We start from the raw sequence: 7,500 nt of genomic DNA, 5'->3' as shown, positions 1-7,500 counted from the left end.
TCCCTCTCTTTTTGCTCTCGGCCTTGTGTAAACTACTCTGAATCTTCTTTTACTCTTCCTTCACTGATATTGTGCTGTTCTCTATCTAAGTGATAAAGTGGAAATGAATGATACAAATGATAATGATGATACTTAATGTGGGAAAAGTAGAGAAAAAAGAAAGGCTGTGTCTCGATACACAAAAAGTTGCTGTTTATCTTATTCTTACCGTCACACATATATTCAGGTAGTAAGTAGACAATGTACAACTCATTCACTACACATTTGTTAAACTCATTACTTTTACATATTATGGTGTTTAATGTATTGTGACGCACTACAAACAGATTGACAACCATTAAGCTTTTGTTACAAGGTAATTGGATGACACACACTATTCAATTTGAATAAATGTATTATTACTATCAGCATTATTATGAATTTCATATTATCATGAATGTTATGATTATTAAATTGAAAGCATCAATTGTTTTAAAGCTCCTGTCTTTATAAAGTAGGTCTAGGTGATATATAAATATTGTGAAAGTATCAAAACGCTCCAATCCCCAGAGAAAAGCACACAGCCAGTGTTCAGAAACGGTGATATTAATGGAACTTTTGTAAGGTTGTGATGTCACAACGTGACACCGACACACACAGTAAGCGATGCTACGATATGGTAGGCCAAACACGCTGGCCAATCAGAGCACACAGGGCTTTTGTGAGGAGGGGCCTTAAAGAGACAGCCGCTAAAAGTACATTTAAGACAGGGGGAGAATACAGACGTATTCAGACAGCAATATACAGGATACAGACTGCAGTATGAGAACAATTAAGTTTTTTCGACTGCAAATAATTGGCAACAATTTAAAAAAGCAAATAACTATTTTAAGTTGTGGAAATTTAATTATGTATAGATTGACAAAAAATAATTAATTTGAGCTGCAATTGTATATTTTACTGCTTTTCCCTACTTTTTCGTGTTTTGTTTGGTCATTTCCTCACTTTGCAATTTTGAGTAGATGTTAACCAGTAAGTGCATTCTTCTACTATTGCAACTGCTACTGCAGCACAGGAATATTTTGATATATTGTAAAATGATGGATACATTGAATGTGTATATATTAAATCAAATTGTTTAATGCATACGGAAATCCTTCTGCAGCATAGTCCTGAACAGTTCTCTTAACTAATGCCACTGTTGAGTAATAGTACCTGTGGTCACCTCATTCTTTATGTGTAAAATAATTCCTGCATAATAGTCCTGACATGCACCTCCTTCCGCAATATGATTCATAATAATGTGAACGTTCTGACTGCTTTTTTGATTTGTCTTCACTCCTGAAATGAGAAGCAGAATGTTTTTTTGTTTTTTTCAATTTGTCCTTTTGAATTAGTGATGAGGAGGGATGGAGCTGTGCTCTCTCTCATTCACAACAATACACAACGTAGAATACTTCCAGAGACGTACGAGGTTCATCAGACACGTATATATATTACCCACTAACAGGTGCACACACACACACACACACACACACACACACACACACACACATGCACACGCACACGCACTCACACACTCACACTCTAACACACACACGCACACAGATACACAGAAGTCCAAAGGCACACAAACACCCCACAATACATATACGTTACGGTTATGCTCGTATGATGAATGAACTATAAATGCCCTTGTATGTCATAAAAAATAGAAAGAAAAATAGTGTGAAAATAATATAAATGAGCTGGACCCTCTGTGCTGCCAATAGTGACGGTTGTGTGTGCACTATTGTACATCTTTGTGCCTGTTCAAGTATGCTTTGCTAAGAATAATGTTTGTGTGTGTGTGTGTGTGTGTCAGGGCATTTTAGGAATAATTTAAACTTTGTGTTTTCTGAGTAATAGCCCCATCTAGAGTAATGCAGTCGATCAGGAAAATTACGACAGGCGCAAACACACACACACACACACACACACACACACACACACAAACACACACACACACACAAACACACAGAAACACAAACACACACACACACACACACACACAGAAACACAACTATACTTGCAAGGGCAAGCCACATTCATTGCGTAACCCCTGTTAAGTGACGTCCTTCCTCTGATGACTTTCATCATCTTTCTAGCTTGAAAACATAAACACACACACACACACTCACACAAACACACACACACACACACACACAGGCCCCTATATTGCAGACACCCAATCTATCTCACACATCATTCTCAAAGGCCTTGTTGCTAGGAGATAGTGCTCTATTTGTGGAGAGAGAGCGACAGAGAGACATACAGTGAAATGGGTGGCGGTGGTGTGTGTGGAGGTGGAGGGGATAAACGGAAGAAAAGTGCAGGGAAGAGAAATTGAGAAGATAAGAGAGTCAAGTTCATTTAAAGCGGGATGAGTCTCAAGACTCTCTCTCAAACATGGAGCAGAGACACTGGGACAATGTGTGTGTTCCTGCAAGCCACGCATGGTCGCTCATGTGAATGTGCACATATCATGCAGTATGTGTGTGCGTGTGTGTGGCTTCTAACTGCAGCAGTGCTGGGATCCAGCAGGTCATATAATGGTTGGCTGGTCACATTGTCTACCCCAGCGGTCAGTCCTTCACACACACACACACTGTCTCCTATAATCTGCAAATACATCTATTATGATCTGATAACACCTGCAGAGAAAGAAAATCCTCATCTCAACACTGTGGGCCAACAACACGTCAACAGGGTGAAACTTAAACAAACACACTCACACTGCCTTCGACTTGTTGTCCTTCTGAGAACAACAAACATCCAGAAAAAAATTATTCCGTTGTGAATCCAATCAAAAGTAACACTTTTCTTCCATACAAACAAACACACCATATTGATAATTATATACAATAATGACAGCTAGTACAGATAAGTATATTCAAACTTCCCATTTGTGGTAACATACCGTACTGTAAATGTGATGCAATGTGGATACATTTGTGTTGCTTTAAATTCTCAAACATCTATGCTTGTGCATGTCTTTCTCCATAAGCTGGACCCTCCAACTGCTACTGACACATGTGAAAATATGGAAGAACTATAGTTAGATTTATTCTTTTAAAAATGGCCCGTTATTGCCAATCAAATGAAATGATCTATTATGTCTGATGTACTAGTGGATCTTCTGCATCAAATGTACCCACTCAAGCCCAATGCAGAAATTAATAAAAAGACTTTGTCTATTTCAAGTTTAGATAATGCCTCATTTGCATGTTTAAACATATCATTTCTGAAAAGAATACAAGCAATAATTGTCTTAATGTAAGTAATCAACTGGGGAAGTGTCATGGCGAAGTATCTTAGTTTATTGTTTTACCCATTTCACCTGTAGTGTCACATGTATCAATTATACAAAACACATATTTAAGAAATCTCCACAGCAGCTCTTACAAATACCAAACTGTCCTCGTCCATTCCTCTCTAGATTCCTACGGTTTCTACAGAGAGGTTTGGTCACGTAGCATTCACAGCCTTATTTATACATCATTTTATTTAAAAAAAACATGGGAGTAAAATTATTTTAATGGCTGTTGACAGTATTTTCTGATTTATGGAGTCATAACATTTACTCCAAAATTCCAAAAGTCAACAAAATATATTATTTTAAACCTGCCTTTATTCAATGTTCAGATTTCTGTTCTGGAAATATATACAAATTCCTACATGTTGGATATGACGATATTTAAACATCATTTTCTAAAAACAAAAAATAAATTGGTAGGTTTCATAGCGATATCTATTATCTATCCATCTATACACATTGTGTGTCTCCCAGCAGTTATTGCCAAACTCTTATTACACCTCTGCATTGTGAAGCACCATGGGTAATCCCACCGCTGATTCAAAGCAAGCTGCTTCAGTCCATCACAAAAAAAGTTCTGAGCTTTTAATTAAATTAAATTAAATTTTGTATAGCCCAACATTACAAATTACAAATTATCCTCAGAGGGCTGTACACATACGAAAAAAGGGAAGACACCTTCAGGAGGAGGATCCCTCTCTCCGGATGGACAGAAACAATAGATGTCATGTGACCAGAATGAACAGAGTTACAGAGTTACAACACATTCAATGAATATGACATCCATTCAAATGAAGCTTCTTTGTTTCCACAGTACAATTAGAAAATATTACTCAGTCGCCATTAACTATACCGTATTCAAATCTCTTTGTATTCCCTTTTCTATCCAGCTGGGACTATAATACTAGTTTTATAATGAGGCCTTCTGTTGTTGGAACACCACAACAAGTTAGGTGCTCCGTAATCACACAGTTCAAGACTTCTTTAATATGCGGCTGCTTACTAACTTTACCAAATGAGACTTTTGTGGTGTTCCATTGCACCAGTGGAATGCAGCAGCTGTCTTTGCTGGTTGACTGACTGCATTTTCTCTCACAGTGGTTGGTCTGAAGCTCACAGTCCTCCTAATCCACTAAAACATTCCAGAGGAGTAGGACGAGCCCCTATATGTGCACAAAAAACCAGCTTGACAAACCTGTCAAATATATCCAGTAGAATGTAATTGGTCACATGCACAAGGCCTTCAGACAAAAGCTCTGCCACTTATTAGTATTATTCTAAGCCACACACATGCACCATTACAAATCATCATCTTTTTAGGTCTCATCTTACACACAGCATCTGTTAGTAACAACCGCTGTAATGCTCTGAAAATAATCTCGCTACTTTACTTTGTGACATCTTCACAGCATCTGCACCTGTCCTTTTGAGACACATAAGTAAGCAAAAAGAAGCACATGTTTTCAGAATTGCCCTTTGACCTTTAGTGCCGAAAGGACCATGAATTCAAAATGAAAGGGATATTTCATTTTATAGCGCCTTAATTCTGGCTCTGACGTCTGATCATTCCTAATAGGGGCACTGGAATCTTAATAAGTTACACATGTTCTTCTCTCCACCACCGTCTCTGCCCTCCACTTCTTTACAATCCGTCCATCTACCGGCGTTTTTGAGAATTCTTCCTCTCACCGTGACAGTTTAATTCCTTTAATCCATCACTTGCTTCCTCTTTTGTTTCTTAACTCGCACGCAATTTTATTTAGGAGTGTCTCAAAATGTATGTTTCTAATTGAAAAGGTAACAGTGGGGGGTGGGCAGTAAGAGGAGAAGACTGAACGAGAGAGAGAGAGAGAGAGAGAGAGAGAGAGACATACACGCACAGAGAAAGTAATGGAATGCAAATCTCGGTGTCTGGAAACGATTAGGCAAAAAGCTAAAGCCCGTCTTCTCTTTCTGTGTCTGAGCAGCAGAATGTAGTCCAGCCACCCTAACCCTCACCTCACCACACACACACACGCACGCACAGACAGACTCACATACACGCACACTCACTCACTCACACACACATACGCACACAGACACACACACACACACACACACACACAGACACACACACACACACAGACACACACACACACACACACACTCAAACAAGCTTTTCGATGCGCTGATGCTTTCCTGGGTTAGCCCGTATTTTCCTAGGTTAAATAGCCACTCCCTTCAAAGCAAGGTTCAAAACGTATTACTATTTTACTATCATCCTTCTCATTCATTCAGTTCAAAGAAATATTTTTAAAATTATTTAATCAACCAATGTTTCATTAATCATAAGATAGCAGAATCTGTTTTTACTTTTGTGCTGTAGAAAATTAGTTTGATTAAATAAAATAAAAAAGACTTCTTTTCAATAGAATACAGAAATATTACCCAAGAAATGGAAGACAAATGTGCTCATCTCATTTTAATACGTATGCAAAAATCTATACCTGTTATACCTGTCCGGTACCAATGCGAGATGAGATTTTTGGGGGGATTTTTGCACACGTGTAAAAATGTGGAGATTGAAGAGAAGGAACGTCTGAGTGTGCCTAATGAATCCAGTTAGAATACAACGTCTGTGTGTCACTCAGCTTAAAGCACAGAGCAGTGGGCCGACCGCGAGAGCAGAGCTTCTCTTTTGTTCTTTCAGACACGGACCCCTCACCAGGTAGAGAATAAACCTTGGGCCTCTCCGTGGATGCCCCTTGGAAGCATTTGCAGTTGTCTTTTGTCATACTTCTATAGTTTTAGTTAATTCAACATGTATTAAATAAATCTGCAGATTCTGAGAGTTGGAGATTATAAGAATCGACCGTTATCTAGGAACTTTATTCAGAATTCCGACATATATTTAGCACTAAAAGACTCTGAGAGAACTGTTTATGATTCTCAGAAATGTATGTGTACATTCAAAATAAGAATAAAAGGCCGGAGTGGGATGGTAGCCCACACAGAGGAAAACTTAACATTAAGTGACATTTGCCTGACTTTTTTTTTTTTTTTTTAAACACATTTCCATTACTTTTCCAAAACCTACTGGTTTTATTGGTTGTTCCAACACTTTTCCAGGCCTGGAATTTGCTATTACCTTTTGCCTGTGTGATTTAAACCTGAAGAAAAAAATATATTAAAAAAATAGTGTGTATATATATATATTATTTATTTATTTTATTTTATTGATTAACAAATACTATGTTAAATCTATAAAACATATGCATATCTATAATACGTATAATCTAAATGACAAGACATCCGAGAACCTTTTACGGACCCTTGGCAGATTGCCACGGTCGCCTGGGGGGTCCCAGAACCCCACTTTGGGAATCGTTGAGCCAGAGATAAAAGTAAAGCAACAGTGAAGTGAATTTAAATAAAACGTGTGATTATTACAAAGTAATCCAAAAAATACAAATGAGGATGCAGTTTACACTTCTTTGAATTACAGAATAGAATTCAAATGTTTTAATAGTAATAATAATAATAATAATAATAATAATAATGATAATAAATGAAGTATAAATTAAAACTAGGCATTATAGCACACCGTTAAGTTAGAGTTGAACAAGAATAAATACACTTGTAAACAAATGTAAACTTTTGTCTAAACTATTTATAAGTGCAGGCTGCTTCTTAACGTCGTAGTTCACCATCCACTCTATTCTATGAAATTGTGATTATTATTAATATTATGATTGTGGTTATTATCATTTGTATTATTACTATTATTATTATTATGATTATCATTATCCTTAATGATATAATTTGAGTTATTCATATTCTTGAGCAACGTCAGAGTCCATTTTATCTGCCATTCTGTGGACCTTCTGTAGCTCATTGAATGAACCGAGTTGTCACCCCAGCACATCACAACCCCTAACAACAACAACAACAACAACAACAACAACAACAACAACAAAAACAGGCTCTACTCTGGAGGACGAGGAGACAAGTAGTGCTGAAACGTCTTTGGAAACTTTGACAACAACTATGATTGAGTTTGTCCTGAATGTTTCTCATTGATTGGAACCCTAATTAAGGTAATATTCCCCATCTCCATTCCCTTTGAATATTGCCCCATATGTAATGGCTTCAAAATCAAAACCAGACCTTGAGGCTAATGCTTACTT

Source organism: Cyclopterus lumpus, chromosome 1 (assembly GCF_009769545.1).
Source record: "Cyclopterus lumpus isolate fCycLum1 chromosome 1, fCycLum1.pri, whole genome shotgun sequence".
Lineage (NCBI taxonomy): Eukaryota > Metazoa > Chordata > Actinopteri > Perciformes > Cyclopteridae > Cyclopterus > Cyclopterus lumpus.
Note: the sequence above shows the minus strand (reverse complement) of the source record.